Below are 22,893 nucleotides of genomic sequence, written 5' to 3'. Positions count from 1 at the left end.
GGCTCTCCACATTACTTGCTGAATTTCATTCTCTCTTTGACTGGTGTCGCAGCACGATCCTGCTTAACCTTTCATCGGGTTTCAATCCATGACTCAGTCTTCTCTTCCACCCCACGCCATTATCATCATTGAACTACAGGGATAACATAAAATATTCTAGACTCTCAGTTTCTTCCCTGCCTTACTTCACAAATTCTTCTATCTTTTTTCCACTTAGCAATTATTCTCATGGTCATACCATAAAACTCATCACAAACTGCAACACTAATAAAATTTAAACTTTAAAAAACCAAGTCTTTGACCACTGCTTCATCTCCTTATCCTCTTTTTCCATTGCGCTCCCTCAATAGTGATCTTCAATCCACTGACCCCAGACCTTATCACTTTCCATCAACCTCCTCCTAGCTTCAACTTCCTCATTGGTCTGTTTAGATCATATGATGATATGATATCATCATTAACCCTTTGCAAATAGTCATAATTAATCATCATAATTAACCTTTTGAAAACATCCTCAAGTTATTTGCCTCTCCCTGAAAGGGAGCAGGACCCTGTGAGCCTCACTCTCTACCTCTGCCTCTTGTTCATAGAAAAGCTGAAGTCTCCTAGGCCTCCCTGAGTCATAGAAGAGCAGGCTCAAGCTGTTGATTAGGACAAGCCTGCAGGCATTGAGGGATGGCAAAAACTCAGACCAACTATCTCAATAATTAACTGAGATTATTCTTTCATTTCCCTTTAAAAGTTTCATGGCTGAACAGAGTCTTTGGAGATGGTTTACTGGGGGGATGCTGGGTCCACCAGATTGCAGCCATTCTGGTTAAAAGCAACTTTCCTTATTGTTGCCAAGGCTGCTGCCCCCAGATCATAACCCTGCCCCTCCCTCAACTAGAAACCAATTATTCTTATCTAAGTCTCAGGAGGCAGTTGCAGAGAAGAAACAAGAACTGGTTAGAACCTGATGGAGTCAAAGATGGTGAAGGATTTGACTTCCAACGGAACTTGAGCCTCATTATACGCTCTCTGTAATGTATTAACACTCTAAATGATACACCCACCAGTGCCATTACAGTTGACCATTGCCATGACAACACCCAGAAAAGCCCATACAAAGACTGAAAAATTCAAACAAAGACTGATTGTCTCCATCACACCTAGATCGAGGAAATAATGGTGGAAGCCTCTCATAAAAGTCCACGTGGCCTGACCCAGCTGGAGCCGCCCCTACTGCCCATCTTGACTGACAGCTCCCCACTTGATCTCCTCTTCCTTGCTCAAGTGCTTTTCTTCCCTTCTCCCATCTCGAGCACTTTCCTTCCATTTCCCCTTCTGAGCAATAAAGCAGCTGTTCCCTTCATTCTTCTGCCTCTACTATTTGAATTCTTTCACAGCTGGTGGCAAGAACCCACACTTTAGTGGGTTTCCTAATTTAGGGGTCACTCCATCTGCTAACATCCCCACTCACCTATCGTCTTCAAAAACTCCAATCCTGTAAAAACCCATCTCATTCTTCATGCCTGCATCCAAATAACTGAATGCTCCTGGAAAAAATCTCACAAGCAAGTAGTTGATTTCACTTTAAATTTATGGACGTAAGCCTCCCCTGCCCAAACAACCATGCAATCTTATTATGTTTCTCTTACAAACTTGTATCCTTTCTTCCCCCAAATATTTCATACCATATATATTTTCTGAAATCTCCAAAACCCCTTCCTCTTGGCCTAAATTTCAGCTGGTGATTTCATTTCATACTTCACTGAGAAAATAAAAGCCATCTAAATCCACAATCACAATTCTACCTGCATCTGAACTCACTCTCTTATCTTAGGTCCTTTTATTAAAGGCAAATCCACGCTATCAAATATAATCCCCTCACATCTTCACAAGGACTTTGTTCCTGCAATTATCTCCACTTTCCCTCACACCAGCTATCTCTTCTAGTCTTCTCCAAAGTTTCCATCAATGTGCAAATATGTGGTTGTGTTTTTAAAACAAAATAAAGCAAGCAAAACTAAAACTTCCTTTAACCACACATCCTCAGCTACTGTCCCAATTTTCTGCTTCTTTTTACAAATAAATCTCTGGAGAGTACTCTTGTGAAATCAATACTTCCTTACTAAATTTAACTCATTCCAATTTCTGTTTTGTCGCCATCATTCCATCACTACTGCTCTTACCAGAGTCACCAAATGACCAACATGTTGTCAAATACAATGAATAATTTTCTATCACTGTCTAATCAGTCTTAAAATGTGGTCCAGGGATCCCTGGAGTACCCAAAACTTTTTAATCCTCCTGTTTGCCCATTCTCTAAATTATAGAGTTATTCGGAACTCTATGCTAGATCCTCTGTCTTCTCCTTCTGTATTTCCCTTTCTACAAAATGTCTTATTACCATGAACTTAAATCCCATCTCTATAAGGATAACTCCCAAATTTACATCTCCACTGCATTATTCTCCAACTTCTCCTCTGAGGTCCAGACTTTATAGACAACCACACATGGTATTTCCAGTTGAAAGTCTCTTAACTATCCTGTTCAAAACGTTATGTTTGATTCCACCTTCCCAAACCAGTCCTCCTCTGATCCTCCCACGTAATGACCTCTGGCTAAAGGCCTGAGGATCATCCTTGAGCTTCTGTCCTCTTATCCTCCACATCCAATCTAATAGTAAACGTTGATGTTTCTTCCTTCAAAATACAACAGAGCTTTCCATTTCTTTCTCCTTTCACTGCCACAAATTTTATCCATCATCATTCTTTCTCTTCACTATTCTTTCTGTCTCTTGCCCTACCCAAGGCATTCTCCAGAATGTTTATTCCATTATTCTCTATTATAGCAACCCTTTAACCCCCTCTGCACATTTCAAAATTATAACAGTTTAGTGGTTTTTTAATGGTTCATTTGCTATCTTTCTTCCCCACAAGACTGAAAGCTCCATGGGGGCAAAGATCTTGTCTGGTTTTGTTCACTGCGGTTTCTGAAGGATTTAATATGGTGTTTGTCTCTAACTATTTGTTGATCTCAATCATCAGTCCACAATGTCTTGGAAATTTCCTATGATGGCTTTAACTATGTCAGCTTGGATCAGCTAGATCAGCTGAAACTACATTTCCTGGAATTCCAGTCTCTGTGTGGTTCTGTGTTTGGCTTTGGCCACTGGAGAAATGTCAGATTTCAAAGGCCAAAGTGAAACAGTAGCCATTATGCTCTGAAACCTGTGGAATGTGGGAAGCACCAGTGCAGCCAGCTCAGGACTGTCAGGATCTGATGGCCCACCCTGATACCATGAGCAAGCTCCTCCGGCCACTAGACCTCTTCAGTGACTTCTCAGAAAGCTATGTACCCAGTGAAAAGTACTAGATTTTCTTGCTGGTTGCCAGCATCATTGAGGTTCACTGGGACGGTGAGAAACAGCTGTGGGGGAGAATTTGTCCTTAATCTCCTCATGGCTTCCAGCATGTCTTTTTGTCCTCCTCCATATCATATTCAGCTTTTCCACCTGACCATCAGCTCTGTAGACCTACAGCTACCTCAGGCCACATCAGATGCAGAGACAACAGCTTATAGAATTCTTCACCAGCTTACACAATTTCATAATGTCTAAACCCTATGATAAATTCCTCTTTCTATAGCACACACAAAGGTTCCATTTCTTTTACTCAACCCTAGTTGACACTTACTCCTACAACAGAAAAAGAAACAGTCAAACTCATATAGTGCAATTGGTCTGGCCTGCTGTCACCAAAACTGGAGCAAGTTGAAAACTGCAGATAGAAAAAAAAAAAAAAGTATCACAAATCTCTTTATCAGCTACACATTTTCTGAGGCCCTTAGGAGTTTGCCTGATCCTAGAATAGAAACAGTCAAAGGTAAGATCCCAAAATTCAAGTGTGACTACAAAACTCCTTCATAACTGGAACCCAAAGGATTTTTAAATGTTTTTTGATAAGCTGACAATTCAGAGATGTTTGTTTACTTATTTATTTGTTTATTTTTACTAAAACTATTAAATTGGCATATGTTACAATATGTGTAAACATAGCAACAATATGCCATGTAGGAAATGAGTAAAAAAAAGCACACATTTGTATTATTTCACTTGTTTTTTTCAAATTCAGCTCAGATTGCACAAAGAACTATAAAAAATGATGTAGAATCAGACAGCTTTTAAAGCCTACCAGTCTTGTGCTCTGAAATGACCATTTCATATCCATGTAAGAGATTTTATGCTAGAGTTTTAAGTTTGGCAATCAATTGGTACATATCAGCAAGCCTGCAAGCCTGCAAGCCTTTGCTGGTCATTCCAAGAAAGAGTTGTCCTCCAAGTTCAAATGTTCTGCCAACGACCAGCAACAGCACCAATTATTTTCCTTCCATATTCAGTCGGTGTATGTGGATAAGCCTTGGCCTCACTGACAGAGCTGTAAATTTGCAGGTTGTAAGATTTAATGGAGGGACCCTGCTAGTGGCTGCTCTATCTGTGGCAAAGACATTCTCACAGAGATGATAGAGGTCTGGGGCTCAGAGTCCAGTTCAGTCGTTTTACATCTTATCATCAGCTTCTCTGAGCTGTGAATTCAGGGAAGATTTAATAACAGTATTCTCAGAAATAAGTTCAAGTTTAACATCTTCCTGTTATGTCCGTATCCAACTGAGCATGGATTCACAGACAGTTACAAAGGAGTGAAGGCGTGGTAGGAAAATACTGGCCCTAAAGACTGCCATGACCAAATCCGCAGAGCCTGTGAACACTATGTAACACAGCAAAAGGAACTACAGAGATGAGCTTAAATTAAGGATTTTGTGATTATTCTGGATTATCCAGGTGGGTCCAGTGTAATCACAGGAGTCCTTGTAAGAAAGAAGGTGGAATATTAGAGAAAGGTGTTGTGACAATAGAAGCAGTGTCCATGAAAGAGTTGCAACAATGCTATGTTGCTGAATTTGACTTTGACTTTGAAGAGGGAGGAAAGGCCATGACCCAGAATCCAGGTTGCCTCTGGAAGATAGGGTAGGCAACATACAGATTGTCTCCTGGAGCCTAAAAGAACCAGCCTGGCTGATACCTTGACATTAGCCCTCTGAGACTGATTTTGATCTTCTGACTTACAGGAATGTTAAGAAAATAAATGTGGGTTGTTTTAAGGTACTAAGTATGCAGTAATTTGTGACAGTAGCAATAGAAAACTAATAGATAAGGGTTCTACAAAACTGGAGTTCTAAGAATCCACTTGTTATCAGGGGACACCCCTGCCTCTTGCCAAAGGCAACCAGAAGTAAGTCAGGGAATGGCCTCCTGCCTCTAACTACAACTTGAGTTTGTCATGTTTCAAGGGGCAAGGTCTGACATGCAATCTGCTCCAATTGTGAAACAATATTAAAAACCTGTAGTGGAATGAATGTACTAATTTTTTAGGATTTAATGTGCCAAATTCATCAAATTAGACACCGTGATGTGTTCTGGTCTCTGCCATGCGAGTAACCCAGGGAGATTCGCTTACCCTACCTGGCGGTCAGGACCACCAAATAGATGGCATTCTGCTTACAGGACTTCTCAGGGTTTGTTTCTTTCATACTGTAATGTTCCTCAGTATGTGCGTGCGTGTGAATAAAGAGTAAAATTACTTTGCTAGTGACTATCTGCACATGATTCAAAAGAATTTCACTTAAGAAATGGCTCTATTTGGTATTTGTTTAAAAGAGAAAAGATGCATATACAAGGGAAAATTCTGAATGATCAGAAAATACTGATAGTCCAACCATGAAGAATTAGTTAATTTTATTACAGGAATTTAATGGAATGTTGCTCAATTATTAAAAATTGTAAAAGATTACTTACCAACATGGAAAAATATTCACAGTCTATTAAAGGGTGCAAAGGCATGTAGAATTAGGAAATTTTGTGATGTTTATGATACATATGATTAGAAAAATACTGAGAAAATATGCATCCAAGTGGTGATTAATCACTGTTAGTTGCTGGAGGATACCTGGAGATTATATACTATTTCCTTACACTTTTATTTGTTTCTCAAACATGCTAAATTTGTTATTTTTGTCATTAGAAAAAAAATATTAAAAAAAATTAAAACTCCTAGAACAACCAGGGAAGTTCGCTGTAATCTGCCCAGCTGCACATGATGGGGGCTTCGGCATCTGTGTCCTCTGCTTTCCCTAAGTGCAGGTTCTGCGGCCTCACAGGACAGACTCTTTCTGACCAGATTCATCAGGCCTGTGGTTTGCGGCTGATTTCTACAACACTGCCTAATCAGAGATGACAGCTCTGGCACTCCAGCAATGATGCCACCGTTCCAGTGGACAGACTCTAGTTAGTTTATCCCAAAGTGGCTTAACAGCAATAGCAATAGCAATAACAGCAAAAGCAAGGATGTCTTTCATGGAGAACCAGCTATGTGTCAGGCACCACACCAGGCCCTTTATTTATATTGCCCAAATCTTTATGACAGCTCTGCAAGCTAAAAATACTGTCTCATCCTAACATGAAAAGGAGCTGAAATTCAAATTCTAAAGTAATTGTCAAGATAGGATATGCCAGGTAAGATTCTCATCCCAAACTCTCTGACTTTACTTCTTACAGTTTTACTATCATGCTATTTGTGTATGTGTGTGTGTGCGTGTGTGTGTGTGTGTGTGTGTGTTGTGTGAGTGTAGTTAAACCATTCATCAAGAATTTACAATGTGCTATGTGCTATACTTATGTTATATCATAGCAGCCAAATGAAGTGACTTTCATTCTCCCTAGTGTATAGCTGTGGAAACAAAGTCTAAGGGGTTAACCTTTTTGGCTGAGGTCACACAGCCAGCAAACTATAGACCTGAATTTTCACCCAGGTTGCTGACACCGGTGGTCACTCTAACTCAGTATGCTCCACCCTATCTATGCCTGAGAATATATACTCTCCTCCCTCAATCACCTTTAGGCTCTGGCCCCCATCTTCCCATTACTAATAGTTTAGACTCCAGGCTGTCCAGGCCAAAGAGAGAGAAAGTGGCCCCTGCTCCTGACTCAAGATTCACTGCTCCACGGCTTGTCTCCAGACAGCTACCCTGCTGTGTCTGAACTCCCCCAGCTACTACCTTCCTACCTGCCTAGTACCTCTCCTGCCTTGAATGACTCCCCAGAATAACTGCCCCCTCAGGAGGGCCTAGAAAGGCCACCACATGCCAGTCCTCTTTGCTCGTCAGGGTTTAATCACTGGCCCTTTGAATGGAGTTCCTGGCAGAAGTTGTCGTCTTGGCCCCTGCTGAAGAGCCCTGACTATCCATTGTTGCCTGTATCCTATGATGAGATGACATAACGTGAAAGTAGTCTAAAATGTTTTTGCTATTTAAATAGTCATGCTGTCCACTGGCAGGAACAGCTAAACAAATGCAGACCACATATATCAAAAATACAACTGGAAGATATGAACTATGATCCAGACAAAAAATAATCTGGAGACACAGTGATGGTCTATCACGCAAGCATATTACACAGAATATCAATGTCACTGATGTTGATGAATGACCCAACACAGCACAAATGGCGAATTGCCATTTGAATGTCAAAATCTCAGGTTCCAAGGCAGAAACTATTATCTCTCTAACTAGTCTGAAGGACCCCAGAGATGCACATCAGACTCTTGAGTAAGCCATCATCCTGCAGTTTCAAGCTCACAAAGAGCCTCAAGGTTGCTCTTGCCTCACAGAGCATGAAATATTTCACTGATTATCACTTTGTGACAGATTTAACATTTTTAATGTAACATCTAATACACAAGATGAATTTTCCACTTTTAAATTCACTAATAGAATCTGAGACTCCTGGCCCTGCAGGGCTCTTAAGAGGTCATCCAATCCATCCCTCAGCCTGCAGGCAGGTCCACACTTACCCTCTCAGACATGTGAAAATCTCCCTGGTTTTACAAGACCTTTCAGCCAGGATGGTTTAACAAATTTCCTCAACACCCATGAAATGTTAACAGCTCTCACTGGCAGGAAATTTTTTCTTGCCTTTAACCTAAAGCCCTTACGCTTCCTTTTCAGCACATTGTAATGAAACTATGCATACTCTGTTTTATGGTTTTCAGTCTTCCTTCTTCTCTCTTCATCTTACACAGTAGTAATTTTCGCATTTTATTGTATCTATCTCCTCGGTAGACTGCTAACACTGGAGTTCAGAGATTGGATCTTCTTATTGATGCATGTTTCTAGCAAGTTCCTAAAACTACCATACGTAGTCCTTCTATGTGTTAGCATCCTTCCATAGCTGTATTATAAAACTTAGGTTATTAGTTAAAATTCCCTTTTTAGTTTCCTGCCTGACACTGTGTTCCCCACTAGGAGCTGTCAGAACAAGGGAAAGAAATGGAAATACACACCCAAATATTAATCAAATCCATATGTATCTTTTGAAGATCTTAGAGAAATCTACTCCTGGGCTATGAAACAGACAAATAATGTGAATTGTTTCCTTCAGTGGGCCTTCAAAAGGAATCTCACATACCTTCACAGGGCAGGATTTGCACAGCTTCCACCACAAACCCATCACAACAGTGCTCATCTATCACATACTCAGGTGGGATAGGTGAGTATGACCTGGGCCCCCAGTCAGGCAGTTGCAATAGGCTACTGATTAAAATAGTGCTGAACTTTTTTAAAATCTTTTTTTTTTTTTGACATTTTTTTCTGACTTAACATTGGGCATTCTGGTTAAAGCAATCAAACTGACTTATGCAGTTAAGTTTCCAAGCTACTGTATATATTTAGAAAATTTTAGTGGTGCTTCTTTCGGGATGCCATGCCATTCTAAAACTAATTGAAATAACTTAAAGACACTTCTTGCAGAATGGCTACATTAAAATTTAATGGACTGGAATTTGACACAACATTGTAAAATGATTATAAATCAATAAAAAATGTTAAAAAAAATTTAATGGAAAAAAGGAAACCAGAAACCCAAATAAAGAAAGGGAGTAAAGGACATATATGGAAATAAGAATGAGATAATTACTGCTATTGAGGAATAAATTTAGCTTTTTAGGAAGCCAAAACAAAAAGTCATAGGTTTAGATTTTCTTAGTAATGAATAACCTAAATCACATTAATGAATGAATGAATGCCTAAAAGTATATCTTAGAAGCAAATATTTCCCCAGAATTACATTATGAGAGGAATCTACAAGATGATCTCTTATTTTCAAAAAATGAATAAAATATTAAGACAATATTTTCAACAACTGGTATCTAAAAACTGAAGAAATATGCTTCAAATTATAATTTCATATACTGAATCTCAGTAAAAGACAACTGAATCCATTATATTAAAAACATTGGATTTGGCAATGACTTTCTTAGCTACAACACCAAAAGCATGATCCATGAAAGAAAAACTAACATGTTGGGATTCATTAAAATTAAAAATGACTGCCCTGCCAAAGGCACTGTTAAGAAAATAAGAAGAGAAGCTCCAGACTGGGAGAAAACAATTTCAAAACAAATATCTGATAAAGGACTAGTATTTAAAATATACAAAGAGCTCTTGAAACTCACTAGTAAGAAAACAAATAACCCAATTTAAAAATAAGCAAAAGATGTGGACACCTCACCAAAGATATACAGATAGCAAATAAAAAATGGAAAGATGCCCCAAACCTATGTCATTAGAGAAATGCAAAATAAAACAACAACAAAATACCACTACACATCTACTGGATAGCTAAAATCCAAAACTTTGAGAGTACCAAATGCTGACAAGGATGTGAAGCAACAGAACTCTTATTCATTACTGGTGGAAATGCAAAATGGTACAACCACTTTGGAAGACAGCTTGCAGTTTCTTACAAAACTAAACATACTCTTATCATATGACCTGGCAATCATATTCCTTTATTTGTCCAAATGAGCTGAGAACTTACACACAAAAACCTGCACAAGAATGTTTACAGCATCTGTATTCATAATTGCCAAGACTTGGAAAGAACCAAGATGTCCTTCAATAGGTAAATGGACAAACTGTGGTACATACATACAATGGAATATTATTCAGCCTAAAAAGAAATGAATTATGAAGCCACAAAAAAACAAGGAGGAATCTTAATTGTATAGTGCAAAGTGAAAACTACTCTGTCCTCTTTTTCCTACTTCTCCAAATATTCATGTTTGGTTTATTTCATTAATTTCTACACCTCTTCACACATATTAAATGCTGTCCATCAATTTTCTACCTTTGGTCACTTTGATCTTTTTCATGTACATGAACACTCTGCCTTATTTTATATGCTTTACTTGACCAACACAAACCTCATCTACTTCACCACTTCCAAAATCAATTACCAACAAAAGCCACGAAAAAAAGAACTCTGCTCTTCTTTCTCATAACTGCACTCATAATGTGGATTAATGTTACTGTGTTTGTCTAAAGTAAAAATATTTGAGGGTTATTATTATTATAGTTATCATTATTTCTTCCACAACCACCACACACAAGTAGCCATCAATTCCTTGTTCAAAATTCCCTGTTGTCCCTTTTCATTTGCATAGCCTTGACACAGATCTCTACCATCTCTTGCCAGAACTACTGCAACCATATTGTTATTTTTCATTCAACCATCAGACATCTTTCTAAACACAAATAGTGTCTTGTCAATTCCCTGCATATCTTCCTTTTTTGACTTCTTGCTACCTTATCCAAAACATTGTTATCATGCTGATAAGTATTTTCAAAATCAGCTTCTAACATGTCTCTTCAATCTCATGATGCAGCATTCCCCGTCATGCAACTCAGGTTCCAGTCATATTCAATTCCCTCTATTTTAAACATCCTTTCTTTTACTTTTTCTTGAAAATTTCTACTTTTAATTTAAAAACTCAAATGTTAACTACTCTATGAATACTGTCCTCTTTCTTACAAAGTCTTAATTATTCCCCCTTGGTACTTCCACCGCACTATCCACATACCTTTTTTATTGCTTTGTAGGTTAAGTACTGCCATTTTATTTCACTGGTTGGTTTCTCCCAATGGAATATGAGGTCCTCGAAGGTTATATCTTTTTAACTTTGAGTCTTTCTGCCTAGTGCAGTATCTGAGAATATTACTCCCTCAATAAATATTTGTTGAATAACCACATATAATATCATCATTATAAAGTAAACTAATTCTTTCCCAATTTGCTCTAGCAGAAAGGCATGGATCCAATTCATCTAAAACTCAACAAAGTTATTTAGCCAAGTATTTAAAACATGACAAACTGGGACAAAGTCATCTTCTACTCTGCTTAAAATTGAAGACCATTCCTACTCATATAAATTCTATCAGTAATTGAGGATAGGAGTTGAAATAAAGTTATAATTTTTTCTATAAAAAGATCATAGGTGTTGGAGCATTTACGCTTTTATTTTGTGGAATCAGCAGTACATACTAGATCAATAAATACAGAAAAATTCTCTCCTTGTTCTTAATTGACTTCGCAGAAAGATAAAATGGTATAATAATGTTCAACCAGAAGAGTGATATACTTAAAATCTTCTTATTCCTCATGAAAAATATGAGATTGAAAGACCAAGTCTTGTAAACTGGTAAAATTTGATGCCTAAACATTATTATGGGTTACTAATTTTTCTCAGAAGGTTATCTTTTCTGAAAATGTAATAAACTCTCCCTCACAGACAGATGCTTTGTCTCAGTCATCATTAAAGTTCAGGGTTGACCAAGACACATGGAACATATGAGGGGCTTTATTGAGTCCATAAATGAAAGAAAATGAAAGTAATTACACTTTATATAAAAATAAATACATATCATTCAAATTAGGGTGTCAATATTTTGGTCTCCAAAGATCCTCTGAAGTAGCTTTTTTCACTTTAACTTATTTTTCAATAATTCACTCAACAAATAAGTCCATATTATGCTAAGTGTAATAAGCCAGTAAAAAGAAAACAACAAATACATATGGTTCTACTTATATGAGGTATCTAGAAGCAGTCAAAACCACAGAGACAGAAAGTAAATGGTGATTGCCAGGGGCCGAGGAGAGAGAAGGATGGAGAGTTAGTTTTTAATGAGTATAGAGTCTCAGTTTTACAAGATGATAGAGTTATGAAGATGGATGGTGGTGATGGTAGAAAATTATTAATGCATTTCATACCACTAAAACTGTACACTGAAAATGGTTAAGATGGTAAATTTAATGTCTGCATATTTTACAGTAACTTTTATAAAACCAGAAAAAAAAAACACTGAGTCCTTCTACATTTAAGCACTTATACTCAGCTTTGGAAAACAAAATGAACAAGATATAATCCCAGTCTTCAAAAAAAAAAAAAAAAACTCACATAAACTAGAAAGGGAAAGAAAAGAAGATCAATGCCTTGAACATGGAGCATTTTCTAACATGTTTTAGAAAACACCAGCCTCTGAGACACTACCTCCCAAAAAAGTGGCCCACAGCCTGAGAATGAAAGTGGGAAATGATCAATGCTCTATCTTTGAGATCCACAATGACAAGAGCCAATTACAGTCTCTGAAACAACATGCAGCAAGGAAATACATTTAACTCAGAAACTTCCAGGCTCATGTGATGAAACGTTTTCTTTGCATAATACCTATTAATATACCAGCTTCACAGGATATGCTTTAGAAAGTGAAATATTCAAAAGTTCTATAAGGCAGGAGATCTCATGAAAGTAGAAAAGAAAAACAGAGGAGGGGCCTCTCGCTCTGCCTGGTGGAAGTTGAGGCAGAGGGCAGGGTGGGGCTGGACAAAACACTTCATAGCGGAAAAAACTTCCATGTGGAATTCTAGGATGAGAAAAATCAATCAACACCCATTAAGTCTAAAGAAATAATTCAGTCATCAAGATTATGCTTTCATAATTCCTAGTTTACATTCATCATTAGCCCCTACGCATACTTTTAAGCTTTTGAAATTAAGAAATATCTTTGTATGAGAATGTGAAAAAATCAGGAATTCAGTTTCAATTCTACCTAGAGCTAGTTTAGTTCTCTGATAACCCTCACAAACTAGCTCTTACAACTGTACTTCTGCCCTGTCTCTGAGGAGTGAACCCTCATAAGCCAAGTTTAGGGACTAAACCCTATTTTATCACTTGTATCTCTGAACTTGTCATGGTGACCTTCTTTGTATCTTAAGCGATTTTGACTTGCTCGTAATGATGGTGCTTTCCCCAGCACCCTCTATCCAAATTCTGCCCTAGGGTCTGCTGTTCAGCCCCATGCAAGCTCAACCCTGCCTCCTACAAATAGACAGCTCTACCTGCCTAGATAGATGTTTAGTTTCCTTTTGCACATAGACTTGCTTTGCTTTGTTCCACTTATGTATGATGATACCAGTTTGATGCTTGTGGGTCTCCCTAAAGCACAGAAAAATTTGGTGTCTTGTCTTCTGTCATGGAATGTCCAGGCTGAGAACAACTCTGGACCTCTATCACTCATGTTCACACTAGCTCCCAGTTCTCACCCCTCTATCCATTTAGCAGGCTTAAAAATACAACTGCTTTATTTTACCTTTGAAAGCTTCTTATACCAAATACACCAGCAGAGTTTTTTCTCTGTCCCACTCACAGACTGTCTGGGAAGAGGGACACTGGCTTCCAAGCCTTCCTTTCCTTGCTGAATTCCAAAATACATCTTCTCTGTTTTTCTAGGATTTTATTGCTAACTGCTATGAAAGAACAAGCATGCGAGAGTGACAATGTTTTAAAAATTCTTACAAATGTTTTAAAGTCATATTATTGACCTATAGATAATAATGTCACTTATGCATACTTTATACAGAAGTCTGCACACATTCTCAGAGAATAAGCACATATCCACATATACCCTGAAATCAAATCTACATAAACTAGAGTGAATGACTGGATGTTTTCAGTGACTGGACTAGTGACAAAAGAACAAAACACTTTACCAAGAAAATACAGCCATTAAAAGGTGGATTAATATTGAATCTTTTACTTCAGTGGAGGTTTATAAAGTCTGAGTGTTCCAAAAGAACACAGAACATTTCTTATAAAAAAAATAAAGGAAAAAACTAAGCCAAGCTACCTTAAAAGTGTTCATATGTGTGTTAAGAATACAGATATCTATCTCTCCATCTGTGTGAGTATGCCTACCTGGTATGAAGCAAGATTAAAATCTAGAAAAAGTTTCATCTTATATGGCCCAGAGTTTAAAATTTATCCCTCCGGTATCTAAAACAGAAGAGTTTGCCCATGTTTGTTTCCTGAGAGAATGGATTTGCATAAAAGACAGAAGCAACTAGAAGTCTTGGATGTAATAATAAAAGTCATTCTCTAAAAGTCATGACTTTAGTAAAATAATAAACCAATTATTTTAAATCTCCTATTCTAGGAAAGGTCTTAGTCATTAGAAGGCAAGTTCCAGAATGCTTTAGCATCCAGTTAAATCCAATAATTTGCCTTTGGTGACTCAGGGTTAAATCATTCCATAATTACTGATTTTCTAACATTACTAGCACTGAAAAGAACTAATTTGTCTGGACCAGTTCTTCTTAGGGGACAGAATTTATGAGTTTTATATACCAGCCATCTGTTGAAAGAGTGAATTTAATGAGTCAGTCCATAACAAAGAATTATAAAAACCAATGGTTATAAAGAGTAAGACTGCAGGGGAGTGAAAATCATCAAAATCATCTTGAAGATCTGGGACACCAAAGAAGAGAGCTATGTAATGGGAGGAAGGCTTAGGAATCAATCACACTGACAAGCTAGGTAGTGTGTAACATTATAAAGCAACTGAAGAGGACAAAATGTCTCCGTGTTCTCCAATGAGTAAATCCTGGATTGAAAATTAGATTTAAGAACAGATTATTAAAGAATATTTATTAGTGAAAATGCTCTCAAGTTGAGAGAATTCATGTTAAGATTAATTTATAGATGCAAACCAACATGTGGAAGCTATAGGAGCCCTTTCTCACCAGGGTCCATGTGCTCATAAGACTCCTGACAGGGAGCCAAGATATGGCCCGGAATGAATACAAGCTCCCTATCCATGGGGGTTTCCTCTGGTTCGTGTGCTCTGTCTTTGTGCTTTATATATACGTTGGTCCAAAATAACATGTCAGGTATAACGCCAAATTTAGATAATTTCTCTATTTTTCTTAAAAATAAAATGAATATGAGGAGATCACCCTACAAAGGATACATGTCAAGCTCTGAACTGATAGAATATAAATCTATCTGATGTAACAGCTTAGCAATGGATTGCCCACTGTTTTGCTCTTCAAGGAATTTTACCTAAAGCTACAAAATTATCTATTCATTTGAAGACCCCTCCCAAAATTAATTTCTAAGTGCTCCTTTGGGGTAAAACTTCCTACCTGTTTCCTTCTAAGTTTATAGTATAAGATGTTTGTCCAATGCCAAGAGGACCTACAGAGATCAGGCATATCAGTTTGCTAATTTCTTATACAGATAATACTAGAAATATGACAATAACATCATTACTGTAATTTTGCAAAGATGTCTTCTGAGTCATCACATTTATTTCTAGAAAGAGGGTGGAAGAAAATAATTTAGGAAAACTAAATTAGTAAAAGATGTTATTATTCATATGTCAAATGAGACAGCTTCTTGAGGTTTGTAAATGATTGAGAGAGAACCTTACAATTCTGTAAAGAAAACTATGCACAGTGATGCCTACAAAAAGAGGCAATTACTTTATTGTCAACTAGAGTTACAGGGTAGCAGAGTGGGTAGCAGTGTTGATTATTGTGTGCTAACACAGCTGTTTAGGGATTTTCTCTTACCCACTATGCCATTTTATGAAGGATATTTAATAAATTCATAGGCTGAATTCAACTAAGCAAATAGTAAATAGTAATGACAATAATAACAACAAATTGTTAAAGGATACAAACAAAACTCCTTTGCGTGGAAATACAGCTCTGGCTCCTGTGCATCTCTGGCACTCCTGACCACTAGCCTGTGCTCCTGTCACCTGGCCTCCCATCCTGCTATATGGTCTCTGTGCCTGCTTGTTCATTTGCCTTGGCCACATGTGCCCTCCTTCTCTAAATCAATTACCTCCTTACTGAATCCTCCTTGATTCTCCCAGACAGAGGGAGTTGCTACTTCCTCCAAGCTCCCATAACATAATATGTTATAAACCCTTGGATAAATTTGTGTAATGATTGCACCACCACCCTCTCAATAATTCTAGTTTAAAAAAACCTCAGTCATTTTCCCCCATTTCTCCCTTTTATTTCTCTCCTATACTTAATTTAATTTTTCATGCAGTCCTACATTCAGCCAATATTTACTGACTATAAAAAGATGTCCTTGCCCTGGGTCAGACCACACCTCTTACAGTGAAGACACTCATAGCTCCCTCTCTGTTCTCACTACCTCTAAACTCCCCACTCACTTTCTAGGAATCCACAAGTCCAGTCATCACTTACTTAAAATAGATTTGCTATCATTTTGATTTTCAAAAATGTTTAATCTTTCTTATTCTCTAAAAAATTAAATCAAAATTCCTCAGCAGAGCACAGAAAGCTGTTTAATGACCTGGTTCTGAAAGGCATACGTTCCAAATCCGGTCCTAAGCCACCTACCCTCTGCTCCATGAACACCCTACACAAGTTCACACCTTTTATTCTTGCCTATAGGCACCATGATCTGGGCTTCCCTTTTCTCTCTTTCATGCTATCAAAATCTTGTCATTCTTCAAGATCCACCTAAATACTACCCTTCCCATGAAACCTCTCTCTTCAGCCACAGTCAAAATTAAGCATTACTGCTTCTATATGCTCACAAAGCTTCATCATTTCCTCTTCTCAAATGTGCTTTCCAAGCCTTGTATCATGTTATTCGATAAATAGTCTATATGGCACACCACCTTCTTCTTGAAAATTAAGTATTTGTGTTCAATAAAAATTAGTATTTAACATGGTTACTGTGAATAGTAACAAGAACTCTGATCATTCTAAAAGTTTAAAAAATCAGATTCTGCAATAATTATAATAAAAGAGAAGAGATTAAATGAAGTCTTTCAACACTAAAGTAATGTGTTTCAGAGAAGGATTGGCATTTAATTTATACAGGAGTTGTTGTTCCAACAGGGCAGAAGGCCCTCCAGGCATTCTCCTCAAAGATAGATAGATAAAGAAGTAGAGAGATACATATATATTATTTTGCATCAATATGTACATTTTATATATGTATATTCACACAGATCCCAGACATACAATTCATCCCCTCTGGAAAATCCACACCTACTTCATCTCATGCCTATTAATGGAATCCATCAAGAGCTGGGAAGATGGACACAAAGACTCTTGACCACAGGACAGCCTTCCTAAAGATCTGACTCTGGTGACTGACTCAGACTACCTTAGCAGTCCCCTCAGCTTGACTAAACTTTAAACAGTTTCCACCTTGACTATCGAAACCTAACCCCACTTTCTTTGGATCATTTACTTTGGAAAGTTTGCAATTTAAATTCTTTCTCTGCCCCTTTGAGATGAAATCTTCAGCCTCTTGTCAGTTTTATAAGCCAGGACCTCAAGTGCCTGGGAGCCATCCCTTTGAAATATAATCATCTAGGAAGATAGCACCCCTATCTCCTAGTCCCTGTGGGAGGACAGGAGCCTAACTTAGATAAGTACCAATTATCAAAGACAGCTATCCTAATCACATTGACAGCCTCCCCCTAACATCCTCCAGGTCTTTTCCATTAGCTTAGACTGGTGCTTAAAAACTCTGCCTTTTGTTGGACTTGAATGTAGTCTCTCTCCCCTATTTCAATAGTTTTGACCCCTTTTGCAATAGTCTTGAATAAAGTCTTCCTTCTGTGTTTAACTTGTCCGGTGCAATTTTTCTTTGACACGACACGCTGAGCAAGCTACTGCGCTGCTGCTGACCATTTAAGTGAGGCGAGTTTCACCGTGTCATCCTCTATCATTCTTTGATAAGGGTTAAACTGGGATGACAGGTGGTTAATATCCCCACTTCTATGATCCTGTGGTCGCATGCAAAGGGTAAATAGGAGAAAAGACATCCTACTTATTTCTTCCTGGGATTAAATTCAATTGAAGAAGTAGTCTTAAATAAATGGAAATTTATTCTGAAAAAATTAGTTGTGTTCCACTTCTCCCCCTCTAACTTTTCACAGTAGACCTGCTCTGTATATATAACCAACCATCTCTTATGATGATACTGCAAAAATTGTTCATGTCCAGGTGATTAAAGTAAGTTTGATTTACTTTTGAGAAGTTTTTACAGTCAAGGGAAGAGAACAGCACCACTCAGTTACTTAGAGAGCATAGCTTTGTGACTTTTTAGCCCGTCTGTGTATCCACAAATTAAGATAAGTACAAAACTGTCTGTGGCTGCCCTTAAACAAGTAATGTATCCACACTTCTAAAATGTATTTTTCCAAACATTCCGTTAGAATATTCTAGCCCATTTTCTTCCAATGTCTATTGTAACAAACAAAGAGTACACAGTAAGTTATGAGAACAGGTATGTCACTACAAATTGCCAGGGATTTTTAGGAGCGCAGAGATAAAACCAACAAAGAAGATGGAGACAAGATATATTCAGAGTGACATTCAAGAATTCACAAAAGACATATTCTGTGAATCACTTTATGAAATGTATTTGACTCAGATGTACTCTCCCCTTTTAAATCATTCTTTGAATGGCTCTCCCTTTGGACATTTCAGGATAATTTAGCTACAAAGCACTACATACAGAGGTGACAATTTGTGATTTATTGCTTGTGGAGCAAAGAAGGTAAAATATAAAGAAAAGTTTGTTATTCCAGTTTGGGAAGGCAATCTATAAGAAATTTCCTATATTTTTCATCTGAATTACATATTTAAACAGAACCACAAACGGGATTCTGGGTAGGATTAGGATTTTTAAATTTTATTTCTTTTGAATTTGAAGTAAAGTTCTTATGATAGGCCTTTTATCTTGTCAGAGTTCAATGCTAAAGACATACACCCAATTCAAGTTAAGTGCAATTTTTAAAATTTTAATGAAAAAAAGTATATGCCTATATATTAACAATGATTCTCTCTGGCTAGTGAGGCACTAGGAAATTTTATATTTCCTTTTCTTTGCTAGTTTTCCTTTCTAATTTTTCTGTGTTAAATATGGATCAATTGCACAATAAAAAGCTAAACATGCTCAAATAAGTTAGCAGAGGGTTATTCATCAAAACAATTATGAACACTTTCTAAAAATTCCTCATAGGATTCCTTAAAATTGCCAACTCCCAATAGTTATTTGATACATGAACTATCTTGGTTAAAGTTACTTTTTATACTGGATTCACAAGGTCATATTTTTTTCCTACAGAAAACAGAGTATAGGAGCTATTTGAGACATGGTACTCCGACATTACCTTGAGTTGTGCAAAATGAGAGTGATTTTCAAGATACGAACTAATGACTCAAAAGTAGCTTAAAATCTCACAGTGGTTCTCCACCGTGCCCAGAAAGAAATTAAACAGTCCTCACAAGGGCCCACAGATTGTGGGTATCATAATAATGATAATAAATACAGGTGCTAATGTTCATTGAAAATACTCTGTTTCACATTATGCTAAGTATTTCCCAAGAATTCATTCATTTAGTCTTAAAAACCCCCTTCTGCGGTAGGTATTACCACGCCCCGTTTTCAGATGCAGACCTAAGCCAGAGGGGTCCAGGTGCTCCCATGTCATTTGTCAGCCAGAATGAGACTACTGTGGCTCAGTAACAATTTTTATTCTAAGATCTGTCAACTCTGGACCATGGTCACAAAATGAGGAACAAACAGTGGGCTCTTAGAAAAAGTTTTCTCATGTAAAAGAACCCTCTGCTAACATATGCATTTAATACCCAATATTCATACTTAAACTCAAATGTTATGAAAATACTTGAGGCTAACAGACCATTTATTTCGTCAATTCTTTAACAAGAATATGTTAAAATGTATAGTATTTCACACTTTACAAATCACTGTCATATGCATTATTTCATGTATTCCTCATACCAAATACATGACATAGGAATTATTTTACAGAGACGAAAACTAAAACTTACAGATTAAATGATTTCTCAATGGTTTTACAACAGAAAAGCAGGAGAGCTGACCCTTAAATCCAAGTTCTTCTTCTGTCTTCTGACGGTGTTTTCAGTCTACTAAGTTCTAATATTAATGTTTCCCTCTAATTCACTGTCTTATCAGTAACCAAGGAACAAAAGACTACAGTTTGGGAAAGAAGTAATAATGCTTATTAACTTGCTCTACTTGTCACAAGTAAGCCAGTGGCATCACATGGAAATCACATTCAAGCAGATGTCACCTCCCCCACTCTCCCATCAATCCACATCCTGACAAGGCTTTGGAAACCGGAGAAGTCACACAAATGCCCCGTGGACAAAGCAGGGACCAAGTTGCCCAGGGCAGCTACTCCTTAAATACTGATCCAAGCATGGCATGCATGATGGGGGAATTTAATTACCTCTCTACGTTATGCATAGTCTAAGAATAGAAGCCGTGACATCTTTAGGCTAAAGTTCCAATGATGCATTGCAGTCACAAATTGCAGGTTTCCACTTTGTCTATTGGGTCTGAACACAGTGTGAAGCTAACCACCAAAGAAAGCCATTTGGGGAATAGCTGGATAGCAATGAAGCGGAGAGAGAGTCTGGAGTGACATTTCAGCAGCTCCCTCACAGCAATCTCTCCATAACAGCTTTTACAGCCTTAGGTCAAGGCCTGTTCCAAATTCAGGTCATCAGAGCCTCCTAAGTGCCAGTTGGACCGAGCTCTGAGTTTACATATGTGTCACTCACAAAGCAGTTACAGTGTAGCACAGTCAGAGAAAGATTTCATTAGTTCTGGCCAACAATATGCAGTGCACTCAAAGGCACCAGAAAATGTGATTTTATAACTGGTAGAAGATAGAAATATAAAATAAATGCAGCTCATGCTCTAAGAAATTTTAAAGACCTGACAAAAAGAAAATATCCCAGCTCCTCACTGGATCATGTAAGACCTCCGTTAGTCTGTATCTTGTCTTCTTTTCTGACCTCCTTGCCCAACACTCCTTAACCCCATGCTCCAGCCAAATGACTATTCTTTCAGTTTCTACTTTCTTTCCTGTCACTTTCTTTGCACAACTTATGCAACTTCTGCAGTGCAAATACATCTTATGAGTTAGCTCTCTTATGAAATTCTTGTTTGTGTTCCATTTTCAATTTTCAACCCCACGTACAGGAAATTCCCATCTTCCTCTATTACTCTATATCTCCTGGGACGAACTTCTCTGATAGTACCTGTCATATGAAATCACCATCATTTGTCCACACGTTTCTGAGCATTCCACTAAATGATAAGTTCCGCATCTATGTCATATTCAGCTTTACAGCTCCAAGGCTTAGGAAAGTGCCTAGCATTGAAAGGAACTGGTTGAAATGAAACAACAGATAAATAAATCACGTACCCACAAAACTGTGTATCACTCTGGTGGTTAAAAGCACAGGTCTGAAACCAAAACTGCCGAGGTTCAAAAATTTGCTCTGCCACTTAGTAGCTCTGTGATCTTCAACTAGTTACTTAACCTCTCTGTGCCCGAGTATCTTCATCTGTAAAGTGGGCTATTATGTGATTTCACTAAGTTAACAGTAATAAATTAAAAAACACTAAAATCATAGCCAGGCACCCTGTAGCTTCTTGACAAATGTTAGCTATTATCATCATCATATTCCTACAACATGCCAGTGTAACAGAGCGGCCAAGATTTTGAGGTATGCAATACCACAGGCCTGAATTCAAATCACACTCCTTCACTTACAAGTTATGTAGCCTTGGGCAATTTGCTTAAGTTCTCTCTATTTTGGTTTTCTTGTCTCTAGAAAAGGGGCAATAATAGTGTCTGCATAACATAAATGTTTTCAGAAAGTTACAATTAACCTATACATGTCATTAACACAGAGTCTGGCACATATAAATACTCCATAAAAGTGAGCTACTCACTACTGTGGTTTTTGATTGTATATCAAAAGCAGTATAAAATTCCTTGGGTATTACCCCAAGATAGACACCCTCACCTACCTGGCACTTGATTTGTACCTCCTTAGTGCGGTGGCAGGGAATAAAGTCACTGAAGAAGTAGAAAGTGTGTCAAAGTAAGGTATGTTTATGCCCCCCCAGTTTTAGTTCTCCAGGAAATAGGATATGCCACTTACTGCTTTTGAACAGGTTAGAACATAGTTATTTGTGCCAGCCCTGGGTCTGCCTGCCTTTAGGTCCATTTCCAACTTTCTCACCATCTTCTATATACCATGGGTATGGCGAGTGGAAAACTAGCTCTTGCAATGGAAAGGGAGTGGCAACAGACTGGATGGTGAAGGAAACAGGGTATTTCTCCTCCTCCGTCTGCCAAGGGCAGCTTCATATCTCCATTATGGTTCCAGTTCCCACCAGAGAGGCCCATACTGGCCCCAGCCTCTTTTGGGGTGACCCCAGTCCCTGAGTACCAGTTAACAGCATACCCTTTCTTTGTCTCTCCAGCTTAGGGTAATGGTTGTTGTTGCTCATTTCCCTGCAGTTTCATATATAACTCTCAGCTCAAAACATCATCAGAGTAAACAATTCCCTGCATTTATTCCCCAGTGATTTCTGTTTTCCCAGCTAGACCCTGATTGATCCAGTGATCTTTGTCTCATCCATCTCTACTCTTCATATGATTGGTTTAGAAAGTGCCGTTTAGCTTGCCTTTCTTCATGCATTCATGCATGCACACCCATTCATGGTGCTGCTGTCTCCTCCTCAAGAAACAAAGGCAGGCTTCTGTAGTCAGGAACAAACTGGTCACGTGGGTTGATTCTGAAGTGACTTTGTCATCTAATGCAGCATC

Source organism: Camelus dromedarius, chromosome 6 (genome assembly GCF_036321535.1).
Source record: "Camelus dromedarius isolate mCamDro1 chromosome 6, mCamDro1.pat, whole genome shotgun sequence".
Classification (NCBI taxonomy): Eukaryota; Metazoa; Chordata; class Mammalia; order Artiodactyla; family Camelidae; genus Camelus; species Camelus dromedarius.
Note: the sequence above shows the minus strand (reverse complement) of the source record.